We start from the raw sequence: 22,035 nt of genomic DNA, 5'->3' as shown, positions 1-22,035 counted from the left end.
ATATATGTTATCCGATGAGTTCGCCCATGTTATATTTTCGCATATGTTACTAGTGTTGTATATACGGAAACGATTTTAATTGGTTGCGACACTCAGAGCTCGATTGTTATCAATCATAATATGGACAACGCCGTAACGATACAAACTGAAAATGGCGTTCCGTTTCATTTTGTACTGCAGATTTTTTAAATCTGTCAAAAAGTAACTTGGTATGTGACTATAATAAATGTCATAATATGAAGGAAGGCTCCTAAAGGCTCCTAAAGGTTCCGTGTTGCTGGATACTGGTGGAAGAAATGCTTCTTAATTTAAGCAGATTGCACGAAAACGGGAATATTTCTCAAGTTTCGGGTATACAAGTACCTATTTACGGAACTTCAGTAGTCGCATATAGTGGGTCTTATCGTGTCTACTTCTTCAGCAGTAACAGTATGAAGGAACAAAAGGAATATCGGGATTTTTGGGGTTAGTAACTACGTATTGTATTTTATGTCATTGGCAAGAGCATTCAATGGGTCAATAAAGAGGTTAAGATGGAATCTTTGTAGAGATTAAAGAAATCGTTAGCTCTTCAGTTTAGAGACGAAAACGAAGACTTTTTGTGAAATGTTGTTAGATATAATATCTGACGCGTTCGAAGGAGTAGAACAACCAAACTCCGCAATAGAGAAACAGATAATATATTTCTTTACAAAGGGGCAGTACCATTAATATTTCCGAATCATATAAGAGAGATAGGTGTTCACAGCTAATTATCTCCTGTCATTGCGAGGTCACTGTCGGAAGAAGGTTAAAACAAAAAAGTATATTTAAAATATACTTAGCATATAATCCTGATTCCATCTTAATTTAAGTGGAAAACAAAAGTTTAGATCATTAGTGGATTCGGGAATAGAGTTGTCGCTGATTCATAGAATGGTATATCGGAGACTAAAAGATCCTCCGAAGCTGACAAAGCAAAAATTCACTTACAGTCTTTTAATGGTAGTTCAGTAAACATTGGTGGAGTGACAACCCTGACTATCAAAGTTGGAAATGAGGATGTAAGGCATAAATTTGATGTAATAAAAGAATTGGTTACAAGACCATGGAGTTCGCTTATATTTTAGTATAGTCTGTCGAAGACTTAAGAAGACATATGGGCCATTAGAAGAAGACATCACATTTCGTCAGTAATTTGAAATAGTACATATGTAGTATTAAAACATTACACTGTAATGGTTTGTGAAAGGTAAAGTTAAACTTATAGAATACCTAAAGGATACAGCATTTTAAGTATCTACAATAGATGAGCCAGGGTTAATGATCTCATACCCTATAGTCAAGGTAAACGATAATTTTAGAATACCACTCATGGTTATTAACTATACCAATAAGACAGTAAAGATAAAAAAGGGACTGTGCAATGGGTAAGATTGAATGTATTCTAGAACAAAACGTAGTGTCTGTATGTTCTGTGATTGAAAGCAAAGATTCTAACAAACTTGAACCAATAAGTATGGAAAATGAACTTCATGTGACGGCGGAATCACGAATGATTGTATCTGATATACTTTTCAAGAACCAAGAACATCTTGCTCAGACTGATTCTGATTTAGGTATTACAACAGCTGAAGAAATGACGAGAGACACAGGGAATCATCACCCAATTTAGACGAGGCCTTACAGAATACTGCTTGAAAAAAAGAGAAGTAATCGACAAAGCTGTCAATGAAATGCTTGAAGCAAATGTCATTAAGTAGATCTACCTCACCTTGGAGTTCTCAGTTGTAATAGTCGACAAAAAACTGCTGAAAACAATTTTGTGTGATTTTAGCAATTAAACAACAACAACAACAACAACAACAACAACAACAACAACAACAACAACAACAACAACAACAACAACAACAACAACAACAATAACAACAACAACAACAACAACAACAAAACAAAAAACAAATGAAGAAGAAAAAGAAGAAAAAGAAGAAGAAGAAGAAGAAGAAGAAGACGAAGAAGAAGAAAAAAAGAACACAAAAAACAAAACCTCATACCCTTTATCGCTGATTGATGATATTCTGGCTTTCGTAGGCAATATACTTCACAACTCTAAATTTATAATCAGGCTGTTACCAAGTAGCCATGGACAGTAAGAACAAGGAGAAAACGGCATTTGCTTGTCATAAAGGTTTATTTGAGTTCAATGTAATGTTATTTGGGTTATCTAATTTCCTTATTGTGTTTCTCCTTATTGTGTTTCAAGAACTTATGCATAGAAAACTACAGCGTTATGTGGACTTTGGTATTGCATATTTGGACATTTTAATAGTTTCGTCATTCCTGGAAAAAATATTTGAAATACAATCAACAAATTTTTGACAGATTAAAAGAGCATAATTTAAAATGTAATTTTGTTCAACGTGAAATGAAGTATCTTGGTTTTTTGATTGACCAAAATGGTGTTAAACCTGATCCAGACAAAGTTAATATCATACGAGTAATGTCAATCCCAAAAACTGTCAGAGAAGTTCATATATTTATAAGCGTGTGTAGTAACTGCAAACAATTTATTCCAATTTGACAAAAAAGTCCGATAGATTCAAATGGACTCCTGAAAAATAGGTGGCTGTTTACCAGTGCTTACGTACAAAGACATTACCGAACCATGTACTCTGTATACAGACGCCAGTGAAACGTGTATAGGGGCTTGTCTTGCACAAACACGAGATAACAAAGGGAGACAAATACTATTTATTTCATGGGCTGTCGGAAACATAAACACGGTAGTCCACTGTAAAAAAAAAGAAGTTTTTACTATCTACGATGCCATGCAGAAGTTAGATCATTATTTGCACAATACAGAATGTTTTATAAAAAGGATCACATACCGTTAAAATTTCTCAGGTTCCATGCAAAATAAAAATATGCAAGCTTGGCCTTTGGAAAAAGCTGCTTGAAATAGCAAAATAGAATACACAGCTGGACCATAAGATATGTGTGCTGATCTTTTATCATGCAAACCACAGGGTGTACTATTGCCATTTCAAATGAAACTTTATATGAACCAGATAAAACGTGACAAGGCATTTGAAATCTGAACCCTTAATTCTAATCAATTTTAACATAAATAATTTGCAAGCAGTAAATTACCTTCTCCAGATGTCTTAGAAAAAGCTGTTTAAAACTTGCAGGAGTTTGACTTAAGGCCGAGCAATTAAAAGATGAGGAAGTAAAGGAAATCAAAAGACAATTTGAGGAGGATAAAGCTAAAAGCTATCTAATAAAAGAAGACATACAGTACTGTATTTCTGGACCAGATGACGAACCAGTGCTAAGGTTGTATATACCAGAACATGTTAGACAAAAAGTAGTCACACAATATCATCAGGAAAATAGACATGTAGGCATAGAAAAAACATTTGACGCCATTCAACAAAAACTATTTTCGGTTAAATTTGTATAAGCAGCTCCATGAGTATGGTTTTGTAATATGTCAGACCTCCTACCCTTAAGAAAAGAAAACATTCATTACAAGACACAGATATACTATCATATATGTTTGCTAATAATAGTATTTTTCAGGTCCATACTCAAAGACTTTACCGGGAAACAGATATATTATGACTTTTGTTGATATTCATAGTGGTTGGCCAGAAGTATTTGCAGTGCCTGACAAGTTGGTAGAAAATATTGCTATTTTGTGTTTGACGAAAAATTGTCGAGATATAGGACTCTTACAAATAATTCCTGACAAAGGGACGGAAAATGACAACAGGGTTGTAAAATATGTGTTAGAAAGTCTTAATATAAGTCACGTTAAAATTTCTTTATTCCACAGAATAACGCAAAAGTGGAAAGGTTTCCTAGAACCCTACATTATATCTTGCCTAAAAAAACTATCAAGACCTAACATCTTGGGATGTGTATCTAAATCAATTATTAGCAGCCATACGGTTTGATATCAGTGAGTCATCGAAAAAACATAAAAAATACCGACATGGCAACATAATCATAATTAAAACTCAAATTCTATAAAACTAGGGTACAATATGAACTAAATGGAAAGAATGATTTGCACGGATACTCCTGACACAAGTACAAGGAGAAGTATTCTATAAGAACCATTTTAGAAAAAGAACAAATTACAAGGAAGTGGTGACCGTATTTTAGGACCGTAAAACAGACGCCACCAATGGCTTTGTAATTAAAAAACGGTTTGACGATAGTACGACGCAACACATGCTGAACACTTACGGCTTGTCAAAATTGACGATTGGGAAATATCTAGTGGACAGATTAGACAACTGAGGCAATCTACCTATGTTGTACCGACAAAGGACGGTACCAGTAGCAGTAAACATGTATCTTCAGATTCAGACTCGGATACACTACTTAACCAGATTGCAAAACAGTATCGCAAAGGACGGGATAACTTGCCTGAGAAGGAAGATATAATTTTAATTGGAAATAGCCAAAAGACTAACGCAGCGTGCTACGAACGTTAAAGAGTTAGGTCTCCATGACTGATGATCAATTTTCTGATAATGCTGGTTTTACACGGATTGAAGATAACGATATGATGTCTAAATTTAGATAAGGTTAAGGTATAAACACAATAAGACAAAATAGTAGAAGACCTGAAACAAATGATGCAAAAAACGATGTTTTATTTAGAACAGATTGGTTTACAATTACATGTATTATCTTTGGGGCATTTATCACAAAGTACAGTGTCCCCGGGTAGCCTTCGTACAGTACTTCACTCGGTTCAAGACAACTTTCCAACAGTTTGAAGCTTCCAGAACACCCAAACACTAGTTTGTGGCAATTTTACAAAACCCTTACGTGCACTATGATGATATAGGAAAGCAAACTATCAGATTCACAAACGATTGGTATAGTTGCAAACTATCGTATAGAATTGGATGCATTTGCTATAAATACAGAACATACACATTATATGCTACTTAAGCCTGATGAGGCTGGCTAAGGAAGTATAAAACCTATTGCAAACTACTGTGGGTTTAATAGTCAAGTATACCTTATAAATCTTAGCAAACTGTGCCTGATCGCGTTATGAACCAACCAAATCAACAAAAATTAGAAAACAATGTAGAAGCGAAGTCCCACCGAATACAAATCTACCACAGGCGGAATATTTCACGGAAGGACTGTGGCTTGTTGTTACTCAAACGAGACTTCGTTTTACGATAGTATGTAAACATCATAATAGGAAAAAGACAGCTGATGTATGAAGAGTAATCGCAAGCTCACCTTTGGGTGTAGTTCGTTTAAACGACTCATGTACAGTTTAGAACGATGACATAACACTGGTGCCGTTCTCTCTAAAGAAAAGGCAATATAACGCGGCCGATCAATAGAAGAGTTAATTAAAACATATCTCAATGTTTCAAACACTGTGTTGTGGACTCTTTCTTTTGTTGTTGTACCCTATCTAACTCTTATTAAATCAACAGAAAAGTTAAAGACTGTCAAGCAAGCACCAACATAACTAACAAGCTTTCGAACGAGATGACACTTTCTCGGTGTGGAAAATCGAAGTTATAAGCGCTTTGGTTAGTGTTAGGTATATTCATCTATTGTCATTGTAAAATGGCAAAATCACTGATTGCCTTTTTATATGCATGGTAAGGGAAACACTAGAGCTGCGCCAAGCTATAAAATGGCAGTCCTGCAAAAGAGACAAAGAGTAACACAAACTGACAGCCTCAATCCTAGTGCTCGTACTATCATACAGAAGCATCGAAACCACAGAGGACAACACCATCGATATATCCATCTATATTATGTGCATTCCAATTAAGGGCTGATGAAAAAGTGGTTGTTGCTACCTTCAACAGGGGCCTGGTGATTGCCTTCAGCAATAGTGCAGTGGTAAGGGTACTAACTAACGAGTATGCATGGACTCGTACTAACATTGTGGAGAACGGAACTTGTGTTAAAGTTCAAAAACATATATAACGTTGTGTCAAGCAGAGGGCGAGAGTGATCATAACCCCTGAATATGAAGCAGGACAGCTAAGTCTTTACCAGGGAATAAAACCAAAAGTCTGCATGTAGATAGAAAGTTTAAAAGTTCCAAAAGTGAGCAGGTGTCAAGGGAGACATTAGAAAAAAAATAGTTGTTTAGAAAGAAAAAACGACCAGATAACAAATTTTGTCGCCTCTACAGCAGGTATAATTATTACGCCCACCATGCAAGGTACCATTCCATATGTTATCGGAAGTAAAGCTAATGTTTACTGTCGTATTCTGGGCTGTGTAAATAATGTCACATAACAACAAGGTAAATTACATCGGGCTCGTTCCGATTGACAGCATTTATGTTAATGCAGAACAAAAGAGAATGAAGGCGGCGTATACATTAACATACTAACCAGAGCTACAGACATTTGACATTCATACTTTCGATCGCTTCTATTGCTTTGCTTTATTACAGGAGTAATCCAATACCTCATTACAAATACACTTGCGCATTTTACCAGCTCGTTCGACATGTGCGCATATGTGTAATTGTATTGCAAAGTGATCTCAGATTTGCAAATGACCGTTAACTTTTCTCCGTCAACTGCTCGTTGAAAACAGCGTTTTCAATATCAAAAACATTCACATCATACGATCTCGAAAATTATGTTTTAATAAGATATTTACATAGAGTTTGCTCTATTTTGGTTTGAGTAAGAAGTGTTGAGATATCTCAATAGTTCTTTGAAGTCGTACAGTTTATTACTTGGAGGTTGTACTTCGTGCTTTATAAAGTGTATAGTTGAAAAAAGAAACCCCCCCACCCCATTAGTTTATGAGAGTGAATCGTTACAAATATCCTCTGGCGTGGAAGTTTATTATGATGCCTGAAATTATGTCTTGAGGTTTTGGAGAATTCCTTGTCGAATCAATCGATTTATGCTGTTGTACGTGGTACTTTGCATGTACAAAGAATACTGTTACAATTTATACATGTCAAAATATGTTTACTCACAATCTAATGACATGAGAGTTATGTCTCATCAAAGACAGGGGAAAACCTATATGTTCAACTTATCTTTAATACTATTTTTTAAAAATTTATTTATAACCCGAATAGGTTAGGGATGCGTCGGTGGAAGCGTGTGATGGTCACCGACGAGTCTAGAGTGTCTGTATCGCTCAGACGGAAGAAAAATGGTATTTCGTCGCAGATGCGGAGAAAGTTTCGACGACGCATGTGTGGTTGAACGCAGTAAATTCGATTGGGTACTGTTTGGGGAGGCATCTCCTATGGAGTGAAATCACCCTTAGTGGTCCTGGATCCAAACGTCTATGCCGTTCGATATAGAGAAAGAATCCTCCAACCACATCTCCTTCCACTTCTGAGACGTCATAACCTTATTTTCCAGCAAGACAATGCTCGACCGCAGCCTCTCTGGAATGCCCCATATATCCCGACATGTTTCCGATTGAGCAGCGGTGGGATGAGCTGACCAGGCGTATTAGGAAACGTAAAAAAAAACAGCTAACCGCGCTCAGTTGATCGCAGCATTAACACAAGAATGGTACAACGCCCCCTGAAGGCGAATTAATGTTCTCATGAATTCAATATGATATTCCATGCAGGAATTCGTGCAAGCGGTGGCCAAGTGTCATTTTGTTTTTCCTGTGTATTTTCTTACTTTAGTCACGAATATACAGGTTAAACACATTGTAGATCTACCAGATATAGACTGAACAGATATATACACCCGGCATTTTAATTGCTTTGTTTACAAACGTGACCAGCTTTAGTGTACGGACACATGATAGTACGTTAAATAGATAAATATTTAATAGACGTCTCTTTTTTTCTCGACAATCTGAAAAATGAAATCGTCAGGAAAACAAATAACTTACTCATTACGCTCATCTTCTAAACAAAAATATACGCTCAGACAAGTCTTACGTGTTGTGTTTGTTACACGGGTGACCTCGCCAGGCGCGGATCCGGACCTACCACGTAAACGGATATTTCTGTTGCCCGATGCACGCCACTCGCCACTCTCTGTTGTGTGAAAATATACGATAGAAAGAACAATCAATGCAGGGTCTAGTGTTATTTCGCAAACTGTCAAGATTAATGATTTATATTAACACCAATCAATTTTATGCCGCCTTTGATCGTTATTAAATCTTAACTGCACGAGTTTTCCGTTTTGTTTTCAATCCGTAATATTAGTCAACCAAACAAATAGCACAAAATGTGTACAAAAATAGCACAGTTGTGTGCTTGATACTGTAGAGTACGTGTGTGTGTACGATGTATACACGATGTGTGCGCGATGTTTTTGGTTCATTAACCGTATACTATATAAAATACACAACAAACTCGTATGTAATATTGTATTTATTGAATAATCGAATAGAGCATTTTATTGTTTCATTTCTAGATTATCAAAAGCATGTTGGTAGGAGTAGGAACCTCTACAATTTCATGTGAATGACGTTTTGTCAACGTTTGCCAATAACTGCCTTCGAATGTACAAATATGAACATATACATTGAATATTAATGTTGAAAGTTGTTGAAAATGGAAATTGAAAAAAGAATTGTGTCCGCACTATCAGTTTTTCCCCTCTGTAATTTATATGTTACAGCAATGTGCATTCATCAAATATCTATGAGTTGTGATCCATAGCTCACACTGGAATATATCTTCGTTATATCAACCCAGCCCCCATATATATGAATAAATGTACCTGCACGCGGTGCACTTTAACTCTAATGGTATTAAATCTACATTGAATACAGTCTTATAAATAAAACATGTTGAAATGAAATACGACTTGAGAAACAGGGAAAGCTATCTGCTTAGTTCTGTGGTTATCCTGTGCAGTTATTTAAGATTGTATTATGCATTTTTTTTTTTTTTTAAATCAGAACAGACTGTAGTTATGTTCTATGGTTATCCTTTGCAGTTATTAAAAATTCTATTATGCAAAATATTCTTTTTTTTAATTGGAACAGACTGTAACTGCCTTGCCAACACACAGACTTTCATTATGGAGGCAGGTTGATAATACTTAACGTAAACCTGCTTAATCTGATAACAAATGCTGTAGTTTTGCTTTGTTTTGTATATGACCTCTTTTCACTATTTACTTAGGATATATCGGGACAGGATCTATCAAGACAGCATTCGATAAGATCTAAATGTCAATGACCGCCATTTATTTCAATGTATGCACTTTATCGAAGCATTTAAATTAACACCAGCGTGACTGGGAATAATACCTAAAACTATTGTACAAAAGACATGCAATAGCCCGCATGAATTGACGTACAATGGGAAGACAAATGTTGGTCAATACCTCAGTGCACAATAAGGCTTGATAATGCATATACTACCTACACGTGTAATGAAACGTAAAGGGGGATGTAATTGGTTGTAAGCGTCCATGGAAACGTCGTAGCTTCATGGCGTCAGTCATATACCTTTTGACGTTGCCAAAGAAGGTTATGCTAAATCCGAATATCGCCGATAAACATTTTTTACGTCTAATATTTTTTTTTAACAACTGATGTCAAGAAGTATTCAAGTTATATGATAAACATGCTCTCCCAATCGATACCATTTTGAATAAGACTTGTCACTTTTTTTCTTTTTTATTCGAATAATGCCATTTTTAAGCTTGCTTCATGATATTCCTATTGCGTGAGACTGATGTAATATCGCCTCTACGTTAATTGTTGACGTATATGAACCTAATTTCACATATTTCAAGTGGATAAGGAATCATACACAATTTGTTTCGAATCCTTGGATATTCAAATGTTTGCTGCCGAGATATTTGAATATTTACACTGCTGGTGGACTATTGGTCCCCGCGATTGGCCTTAATCTGCATTACACGTTTCAATTTATCCCAATTGTGGCAGGGTTCAGAATAGGCACATATGCCTGTTCTAAAATTATCAGTTGTATGAAAATTACGATATTGATTGAAGTAGGTTGATGAATCTAGATTCTGCCATTTTTTGAAAAATTATTTTGGATTTTTATTCAATCATTTCCTCTGAAACAGCTTGGGCCCTCAGTATTAATGTCGATTCCTGGAAAGACAAATTAGTTGCATTAAGCAGTTTTATCAATTGCTTAATTCTGAAGTGTATAACCCTAAATGTTGTATTAAACTGTGTTGTTCACTTGTACTAACTTTTATACAATCTTTTCTTCGTAGTTAATGTTTTCTTTCGAAATTGTCTCTGTAATACGAAACGAAAAAGTACCAACTCTGAAATGGCAGTGTTTATTTTGGTACAGCTGAAAAAACCCTTTTAGATAATAAGAGCTTATTTAACTGTAGCTTTAGGCAACTGGGGCGATTTCCATCAGCGTACATGCATCTCTTCCGAATTTCCTACCATGGTAAAACGACATGAAAACTTCATATTGTGCAATAGTTTAATTGAATTTGCGTTTGGATTGAGGATACGTTAACCTGTCTGACTTTTTAGTGTTGTTCATATAGCAAATATAAGCCTTGATGCATTTCTATGATGCACAGGTGCTAGATATAGGAATTCGCATATAGGATTGTCTGAAGAGAATGTATGTTCTCAAATATTTGTAGTGATGCTAGCGGATCAAGGGTGATGAACGTCTTAAATCATGTATTTGGAAAGAGTTGGTAAGCCTTTTTAAAGCTGTAAATTCTATGAACAATTTGTTAGAGGATAATATCGTACATAAACTCAAGGGAGTGAGAGTTACGGGGTCTGACAGGTGGCATTGAACGAATGTAGTTTAATTATCAATTTCAGTGTCAATTATATGATTAACGAAGAGGTTCAATGGAGCAGCGTATTCTTATTAAGAACAGAAATGACCTGGGAATGTATATAGACATGAATATAGCTTAATTGGTTGTATATTGGTTGGCTTCAGTTGATAATACTAATTATAATAACAAAGATAATAAAACATTATGATAATTGTAATAATAATAATAATAAACCAGTGCTGAAATGGAATGGACGCGTTCCATGCAATGGTACCTACTTTAATACTAAGTACTATCAAGTCAGGGCTAAAGTCTTATTGAAATACAATTTATTCAAGAAGTTGAATTAATGTTATGTTGATTTCAAAGAACTCCATAGAGCTTTAACTAATCTTTAACCACTTCTAAAAATCATGTCATCAATAAGAACTCTGTTGCCTGACTTGTTTTTTATACGAGGCTGAATTTATTGAAGAGCTTATCAAAACAGGTCAGAAAGACCTTGCAAAGTTGTTTAATTTCACTTTCACATTAATTGATGACGTCTTGTCTTTAAATTTATCATGTTCATTGCATATGCCCACCAGAATTGGAAATCAAAAACACGACAGAGCCTTCTATATAAGCCGATTATCTCGTTCTTTTCCTACAACAAACCAACATGGACAACTTTCCATCAAGCTGTGTGATAAACGTGATGATTCAAATTTCCCTGATGTGAATGTTCCATTTCTTGATAAGCAATACCCCTGCATCCCCAACCTATGGTATTTACATGTCACTGTTGATTCGAAATTCAAGGACCTGTTCCCATTATCACGAATTTCGTGTAAGAAGTCGTCAACTGAAAGACAAACTAGAAACATAGGGTTTCAAAATATGCTGATTGATGGAAAATATTGGGAAACTTTATGGTCGCCGTAGTGATTTCATTGAGACCTATTATATTTCTTTATGTGAGATGATGCTGGACAGGTTTGATGCTCGTTAGTTTGCCTATTGGTTTCATTTTTGTATACCTTATTGTCATTTGAGAAATATGACATTTCTTACTAGAATTCACATTGCGGGTGACGTCGATGCAGAAGAAGACGCTTAATCTTCCGAAAGACCTGGTCTTATTCTCCTTATTCTCATTCATGAGACATATTTTACCCTAGTTTTATGGAAATTGAGTTTGGATTATGATGGTGTTGACATCTTGATGTCTTTTAAACCATTCAATACATGACCATACCCCATTCTCTTACGTCGAACGTGTTTGATGTTCGTTGGCTCTGTTTTACCTTGCTCCCCCTATATGGCCCGGGATTTACATTGCGGTTCTCGTCGATGATGCTAGAGACGCTTGATCTTCCGAAATACCTGTTTTCAATCTACTACACACTAATTAAAATGTCAGTCTTTCCTTTGTTTTCCGGGTTAATCGAAATTGATTTTTGAATAAACATTCTGCCGACATGTCAGCATGTTATTGCTATTCTGGATATCAAATGTTTTAATGAACATAAGACACCCGCATGAGCCAGGTGTGCTTGTTTCATCGATTTTTGGAACTATGTTTCTGGTCACTTAACAACAATACCTGCGTAGAGTTACCATCGCGAAGTATATATTTTGTTTCGTGAGGGAACAGGTGTCGCAGGTATGATAATAGCATTTGTATTCTAAGTATATTTGCTTCAACGTGTATAATATGCGAGACTTCTTTGATAATTGATGAATGAATTAGAGGTTATCTCGTCTGACAAGTCATGGTAAGATTCTGAGGGTTTTGATCAGATCTGAAAGTATATGTTTTGGCGATGGTGATGTTATGTATTTGGTTCTCCTTCAGTGATGTGGATTGATTAAGATTTACATGGTGGATTTCCTCTATGAAGCAGAAGACTTTAACTTTCCGCATTCGGAATATAGTTAAAATACTAATCATTTGTTTGTTAACAAGTTTGACCTTGCAGGGTTTAACTGGACAATTCTTTGAAGTTGGATTGCGTCCGATATGATCTGCACTGGGTAACACAATCTTAAGAATATGGTGGACTATATGTTCAGTAATACGATTAGGGGACACCCTGACAGGGAAGCTTTTTCATGTGTCGATATACCTGACATCTCTGATATAAACTTTGAATGCATCAAGTCCAGTGGTGATTTCATACTAGATCTTACGATAGTGGTTGATGTTCCTGGATCGATAAAACAAAGTTACCAAGGTTTGTTATAAAGACGAATCCATTTGCAGTATATTGTTATACCTGGACATAAGCATTAAGGACCTTTGCATTGTATGTACTCCTTATACTGCACACCTTCGGAACAAAGGACTTTTGGCAATTAAGCGACGATTTCTCGGTCAAAAACAAAGTAATTATTGTGAGTTATTCTGCATGGTTGATGACGGATGGGAGTGCTGACATACATTTGTGTAACTTGAGTGCACGAGTACAAAATAAGAAGTGGCAAGAAAATTAAGTCATGGACAACTTAACGTGAAGTGTTTATGATGGATGGATTAGTGAATGACTATAATATGCATGAATACTTCAGGGAGTGTTGATATAATTTATGAATTCTATTAGTTAAAACATGGTTGAGATTCCATAGATCTTTAATTTTCGTCAACGTATACCTATTGCTAGTTAGCAATGAGTAAATGTCATTTACTTGTTAGGAGCATTTGGTTAAACGTTGATATATATGAGAAAAAGAGCCGAGGTTAAAGAAACTTTCCGTTGTTTTATGGGAAAGAATAACTTTGAACTTTGCTTCCTTTTTTAGAAAGTTTATTTTTCACAGATGGCGATGTTGTTGTACATAAAGTCGCATGTGCAGTTTGGGCAAAGGGTAAAACTCAATTAAAACGGAATAAGACTATCGGGGCCACACGTGTCATCAGCATAAAGCAAAACTGATGTCTTCTAGTAGTTCACTTGTAGAGAGGAATACTTTTGTTGATCAGAATTTTGTCAATTATGGTATATTGATGTACTAGACGGTAAACTACAAAGATGATGATGATGATGATGATGATGATGATGATGATGATGATGATGATGATGATGATGATGACGTGTTACCTATTCTTTTCGGTTTTGTATAGTTTCATGAAAGCCACACATTTGTAGTTTTAAACCAACCTGCCATTTAATACTTGAAACATTTTGATGATGAAAAGTTGTCAGCAGTGTTTTCCCGTTGAACATCAGGTGATGTAAACATACAGTTGAGCGGGGATGTGCGCACGATAGGAAAACTAGACAAAATAAGATATCGTACATCTGTGCGCACGTCGTTCGGTTCACAGATAAACGATTCTATCGTGGTTGATATAAATTAAGAAGGTAAAGGTGGTATATAGCTTTTCAAATTTCTAAATATTTACGAGTACAACTGACAAAAATCCCAGATTGAGCCATAAATGTATTGATTGGGCAGTTGTAGATCTATCAGATACAGATTGAAAAATTAGATACACTCGTAATTTGAAGTGTTTTGTGTGCTACACGTGACCAGCCTCAGTGCACGGGCACACATATTATACACATAACATATGTAAATATTAAATGGACGTCTCTTTTCGTCTCGGTAATGAATGCTCGAAGATCTCATACTGTTAGGAAGGACATGTCATTCTTATTACTTTTGTATTATTCTCATTTTTATAATTTTGTAAATAAAAGATATATCTTCAGTAAATCATAATTGTTGTGTTTGTTACACGGGAGGCCTAGTCGGTACGTATTCGGACCTTTTATGTCGACACCCGTAGCCACTCTCTCTTTCTCTGTGAAATTGTATGATAAAAAGACTTATTGATTCAGAAAGTTTTTTGACTTGTACGTTTCTGCAACTGTAAAAATAAATACGTGAACAATTTTCATCAAAAAATAAACAAATAGATTCCAGATTATTATTATTATTTCCAAACAAATTTAGATATTACATAATTGATATGATACTGTGATATAAGACGAAACATTATACCAGATTTGAAATAAATAAAGCTAAACGATTTGACAATTTTGTGGTAGCTACATTGCAGGCATATACAGAACATTTAATGAGTCTGATCAAAGTAGATCTCAGGTGAAATCTGCAAAATTACACAGCAACACTTTGGTAAAGGACCGGCATGTTAAGCACAAACAATGATTGTCAGTTTCCTTTTCATGGAAACTACATATACGAACAGTTTAATTTCGATTCTAAGTACAAAATTTTGAAGACAAACTCATAGAACTAAACTACAAACAAACACATTGATGCAAATGCTGAGAACATCTCTAAAATGTTCTACTTACACAGGATCCACATACAAGGGTCCCTTTCTTCCAAGTTTCCAGTATACAGGTGTCATCGAATTTATTGGGTTCCTTTCATCACTCAAAAGTTCTTTCAGAAAGTCTATCCACTTTCCGCATTCAATAGGATAAAGAATTCATCTTACATAATTTGTGTCTTATTTTATCAGTACGCCCACTGACATAGTACTTTGGACCGTTCATAGCAGCCTAGAGCTAGATTCACCCAGACGTAAAGACACAAATCACTAGCATTTGTGCTTATAATAACAAATTTCACTTTCCATCTTTCGGCAATGCTTTAGCACAGTCAATGGCAACCCAGTGTTTCCAGTCTTGGTAATTTTATAGCGCATATGGAGAACGAAACAAGTTTAGCCTGCGGAAACGGTATGTTGATGATATATTGGAGTCAAGAAATGGTTACATTAAGATTTGACTGGGCAAGCAGTATCACATTTACAGGCGAAATCAATGATGTTCTGTCCTTCCCCGATTGTTGTTGTAAAAAAGAGGAAATACTAACTTAATAATCATAATTCAAAATAACAAAAAAACACAAGGAGAATAGGACCAGGTGTTCTGGAAGATTAAGTGTCTTCTGCTTCATCGACGACACCCGCAATGTGAACTTTGGTTAATCCAAGTTAAGTGATGTCATATTCTCCAATGACAACAAGGCATATAACAATGGAACAAACAGGCAAGCTAACGGGTATGAAACACGTCCAACTTCATATCAAAAACGATTTCTCAAAGTGATCACAATCACAATCGTGAAACTTTCCCGTAACTTTCACCAAACTGCATCTATTGAAATCCTGTGTGACGAGTATGCCGGTCAGTTGACGACTTCTTGCTTGAAAATCGTAACAATGGGAACGGGACCTTGAATATCAAATCAACTATGACTTGTAAATATCCTAGGTCGGGGAGAAAAGACTCCAGAAATGGAAATTTCACAATCGAGAATTTGAGATCAGCACCCTTTTCATACAGTTCAGTGGAAGCTATCTACGACGGTTTCACAGTAGGAAATAACCGGCTGATGTAAAAATGTCTGTCGTGTCTTTAATTTCCAATTCTGGAAGGCATATATCACGGACGAGGTTAATAAATCTCTTGTACTTTAAGGACAGGAATTCATCAATAATGTGGCATGGTGACATGGTTGTTAACAATGACATGTTAAGAAGACAAATTGGATTCTGTATAAACATCAACATTTGGTGGACATACCCTCAAATAAGAATAAAGGGAAATAACTGTAATCCTATGTGTCTACTTCAATACATTTGTCATTAGGATACTTATTACGTGCCCATACTATGCCGCACCTTGTTTCTTTTCTTGCGCTTCAGTAACTAGATTAGAGAGGCATTCAGGAGAGAAAATAATAAGAACAGACAAAAAATTAACATAGGTTTTTGACTTCATCCTTCGCCTCTCTTCAGACATGCGTTGAAAATATAAAACGAATGGTCTTTCAAAGAAAGCTGAAATGGACATTCTGTCAAGCTGTTCGGCAATGAATTAATATGATAAAATGATTGTTACACAGTCGAAACATGGAAGCCTCGAGTTAACGGTTAAGAAATCAATACAGAGAGTGAAAAAGATACATGTTTATTTAACGATTTGAAAGGCTCGTTAAAGCGAACAATCCTTAGACTCGTTTCATCAAAGGGAAACGAATTTTAAGATCCTTTTGATCACAATATCGATTTGTCAAGCAAATATTGTGGAAAATGGACATTCTCCGTCAAACTTGAAGTCATAGCTGTTCTATATCTACGGTCTCTGATTATACGTCACTTTGCAATCAGTGAATGTGTGCATTGTTTCTTTATCTAAAGTGACGTCACAAATTTTCTTTTTTAAATATGTATAGTGTTTTTGTAAAAATATTGTTATTCTACGAATTGATACGTTTTAGTTTTTACTCACGGCAATACTACTACTAACAATTGTCAAAATAACTCACAAAAGGTATTTCTGTCCGATATGAATATTGCATGACGTGTCTTTGAAAGCTCATTTCGTCAAACGAATACTATGTTCATGTTTAGCACTTCAAGAAAAAAAAAGCTGAAACGTCTTTCTAATTGTTTCCATTAGAAAGCAATTTTAGAAAATAAGCATTAAATAATTAGAACACAAAAACACAAAAACAACAAATACATAAAGGAATACAACTTGAAAATACGTAAAACAACAATGACACCAAAAAAGAACATAATTATTGTTTCCTATATTTTCCAACTAATAACTTCACCTTCGTGAATGAGGTTGCTCACCTTGAAGTGAGAGAAAGCAATTAACGCAATTTGTCTTTTTCATTTACAATCAATGCCTTGCTTACAATTTTCTGAACATATTAGGATGTTTGTGCTAGAAATGAGGTCAATCAATAATCCTGTTACATTGAAGTTTTACCTGCATGGTTGTTCATTAGTTTGGAAAACCTTGCAATGCAACAACTATTTCAAATAAATATCAATTCCAAATGGTTTACAAAAAGAGTTATGCTACTAAATTAATATTCTGAGTGATATTGTCTGTCCTGAAATCAAGAATCAATGCTAATTGCTTGAGATGAACGAGCGTTTCAGATGAGATTGAAGCTGCATTATAACCTATCCCTCTTTTATTCCCTTTATGCTCTTTAACCGTGTCATATTTCAATAGTACAGCATTTAAACGTATATCCTCCTGAGTTTTAATCTTACAACGAGAACACACACGCAAATCTCATTACAATGATCGCCAATTAACAGGATACTAAACTACTCAAAAATATTACTGTGAACATGGTTTGCTGTAAAGTGATGTCACAGGTCACGGCTCCAATAAAGTGATGTCACAGGTCACGGCTCCAATAAAGTGATGTGGTGTCCGATAAAGTGTAGTGGGTGAACTTCTTTGTTGAGAATGAAGAGTGGTGCAGTGTTGAGTGGAGATGAAGAAATCCAAACGCTGTTCAGGTTGATGTAAATTTATTGTGTGTAGACATGGAGAGGTGGTACACTCGCATGCCTTCAGGAACCGATCGACGACTGGCTAGAAACCTAGTCGTATTTATACTAAAAGTCGTAGACATTGATAATCTAATATTACATATTTGCTAACAAGAAGTGGATAACACATGAATTATTTACATGGTCTAATGCACACACATAGTGGTAGATTAGGTGGTTTACGACAAGCTAAGGTTTTGCTGACCTGTCCTGCTAGACGGTATTGGTAAGCTTATGTAATTAACCCGGGAAAATGTATATAAACATGTGTGATAGATTATTAACAGAAAGTATGTTCTGGCTTCTGGACAACACGTCTGACTTATGTCTAGTAGAATACAGTTTTGGATAGTTTAATTTAACTTACATATTAACTTTTAATAGTTCAGCTGTTGACCTTCGGATTACCAAACCTATACACGTTTCGTGTTGATCGATTTAACAATTTCTTGTGAACGTCATAGAATTGACACAAGTACTACAACTTTTGCCCAAACAGAATTCAACTCCTAAAAACCGATCGCATGAACACGAAATTAAAGCAAAAGCAACGATTTTATTTATTTGTAGTCAGACTGTTTAATTGGAAGAAAACTGGCATTAAGGGACTTTCATAACGTAGTTTTCCAATCCAATCAAATTGCAGAAAAAATGTTTGGCGCGTCATTTGAACCAAATTACATGACAGACGTCAATAATACAGTGTCAGTTACAAATATAAAATTCGGGTTCGACACTTTTTATCAATAGGAGCACTTTTCACAGATATTAATTGTATTACCTTGAATTAAAGCAAAGGATTAAAGTAAAGTATTAATATGCATCTCATTTAAACACAATAATTGCAAAATAGGGTACATGATACGTCAAATCCTTGTGATAATTGGATACAGAACTGAGTTTCTAAATTATTTACTTTATGAAATATTGCTTATTATAAAATTGTCGCCTACGGAATCATTACAGGACTTGAAGACTTGAATATGATTATAAGTTTTAAAAAAACTTATCTTTATTAATTAATTGAATGCTACTAGACGTTATAGTCGCTCCATAAATTCCAGACGTGTTATGAAAAACTATACCTCTGATCATAAGTCTTCAACAACTTCCATTGTGAGTTTGTAATTTCTGTAACAGACACATCCCAGAAGGGTATATCCAGGTCAAGACCACAATTCAATAATAAGATTTCAGACAAACAGCATTTGACGATACTTTGCTAAACATTATAGTATATACAGAATCTCGGAAGACTGGTAAAGACTTTTAACGTTCACATCGAAGTACAGGTAACGGAATTTCTTCTGACGATGAACTAAAAATGAGATCATGACAGTCTCACAGTCTTTTTTGGTCTGTCAGGTTATATTTGACATGAAATATTTAGCAGTAGTAATACGATTTGAAGTGTTATTAAGGTATTTATAGAAAACTATAAATCATTTCACGACATATTATATTATCTTTGAAAAGTGAAAATAAGTGTTTTAAACAGTCATACTCGCCATTATACTTCCGATTTTAGGAGAATCATTCGCAAATAGAGAGAAGTTAAAAAACTCGTTGTGCTTTGGGTCAAAGTTGTAGAATATTGAGGGCTGTTTGCTATAAATTTTGTGCCACAACCTAATACAAGCTTACGTCATGTATAACACGGAAGACGGCAGATATCTCAAAATTCTAACATTTTATACAGTATACAGTATCTGTTGCGTTTATCACCTCTATCACAAAACAAGGTTTCGAGAGATGTAGGCTTGTGAAGATTATGGCGAGGTTTTGTGGTCGTCATGATTTCAACGTTCTGTGTTGTTTCGTACGCCTGATTATTCAATTGCTTGTATTTAGGAACCTGACAAGGTTAAATTGGATTTTCAAATAATTGATTAGGTGTCCTAGATGAAGTAAGAAGCACTTACCCTTCCGATACACTTGGTCCTATTCGTCTTTTTGTTTAGATATTGTCATAGATGATTTTGTTGTCATGTCAGTATTTCATTGTTTTTTTTTTTATTTTTATTTTCTTTCTTTCTTTCTTTTTTGCAAGGGGGGGGGGGAGGGGGGGGAGAGGTTAATAAAAACATCAGAAAGGTTCCACTTCATCTTAAACTGTGGCAGTTTCGGGTCTTCATAAATTCCTGCAATATCAAAACATATCGTCATTACACGATAGAATTACAGTTTTGTTAGGTGGTGGTTTAAGTAAAATGAAACGGCAAATTATACAAAATACTTAAAATTGTTCAAAATATTTCCTCAAGTTACTATCAAACTGCACCCAAAGTCTTCATAATGCTGTTACACGCAACAACCCTTGTTTTATTAACTGATTCTTGGGAACAGTCGTGATTTGTTTTAAGACAAGGCTCTGTCAAATAACTTGTCAGGGCAGAAATAAAACCCAATTATTGCAGATGCTTGTGAAGGAGTCTGTGGCTAGTTGCACCTAGGGGATTGCATATCCAGACACCAATCAGAGAAACGAGAACGTTCAAGTCTCGGTTTTATAAATTGTTAACCTATAATTATCTCTTGCAAGAATGACATGTCTGTTACAAATCCTTCTCAAAATGCAATTTAGCAATTGTATCTAGCTTCAACTGCTGTCAACAACGATCATGAGATAGATACACATGTTTAAAGGTCATGTTAAATGAAAATATTCTGTCAAAACAACAATGTGTATATAACAGTGTAAAGCCGACGTAACATTCTAGTCTAATTAAACTATTTTGCTCTAAACAGGGCGAAAATTGATTTGAAAGAAACATTTATGTAGAAATAAAGATTATTCAATAGCTAGCTGAAGTGGGTCTGGCACCATTTTGATATGATGCATTCATGGCACGATAACAGTTATTTTGCTTTAGGTCGTTTGGCCTTATCTGCCCATTTGAAACAGTGCGCTCGTAGCTCGAATAATTAAGTGATACCAAACGTCGATATTACGTCTGAGTTCATCGTTGTTTAAAGGCATGGATACCTTTAAAGCAAAAGCGTTTTCTTATGAGAGAGAGAGAGAGAGAGAGACAGAGAGACAGACAGACAGACAGACAGACAGACAGAGAGAGAGAGGAAAAGCATAGTGCCACGGACGTTTTCCTGGGACATTTTCCCGATTTTTTAGTCATTTTGTGAGGACATTCTTACGATAATGTACGCAAAACTACGGGTCACTTAATTCAGATTGAAATTGCACGAAATGCCAAGAGGATAATATATCTTATAGCTTTGATGTCCTCGTGCCTACAGAGATAAATATGTGTCCGTAACGATTGCCAATCAATGTACAAACTAATCAAGGTTTACACAGGAGATATTTATTTAGGATGATGAGTAATATGCACTTGTCATTACCATATTTATGATATTGCTGTTGGAAATGGGTATCCCAAGAATGTCATTTTTTGAAACTCATGTTCCCACAGTAATTGTGAATGGAGGAAGAAAGGGGTGAAGAGACATATAGCAACAAACACAAAGGCACAGCCGAAGAAGGATGTACTGAGGGATAATTTAATTAGACAAAGACAGACGGACGGACATTACTACACCCAAAACAAACACAAAGACGAGTACACAAACAGGCATACACATACAAATTAAGGTATTGATATCCGGAAGGATAAAAAAAACCTCACGAACGGACTGATAGAGCGAGACACAGACGTATAAAGGAACACTGTCGAAATAAATTGAAGAAATTTGAGATACACAAATACTGAAAGAACAGAAAGCAAATGATCTTAAGAGTCCCGATTACGAAATCGTCTCGTACACCTTAATCAATCTCGTTTGGTTCTAGGAATACGCTGCTTTTTAGGCGGCGTGTAGTGCACTAAAATGAGGTTTATTTGCAAAATTTTCAGTACAATCTTATTCGGTTTATAGCTGTGAACTGTTAACAATATATTGATTAAGCTTAAAACATACCTGCTTCTCCGGAAGCTGGAGTGACGAGCACTGTAATGAGGTCGC

This window comes from Ylistrum balloti, unplaced genomic scaffold, assembly GCF_031769215.1.
Source record: "Ylistrum balloti isolate Yb309-2 unplaced genomic scaffold, AGI_CSIRO_Ybal_v1 Utg369782, whole genome shotgun sequence".
NCBI lineage: Eukaryota > Metazoa > Mollusca > Bivalvia > Pectinida > Pectinidae > Ylistrum > Ylistrum balloti.
Note: the sequence above shows the minus strand (reverse complement) of the source record.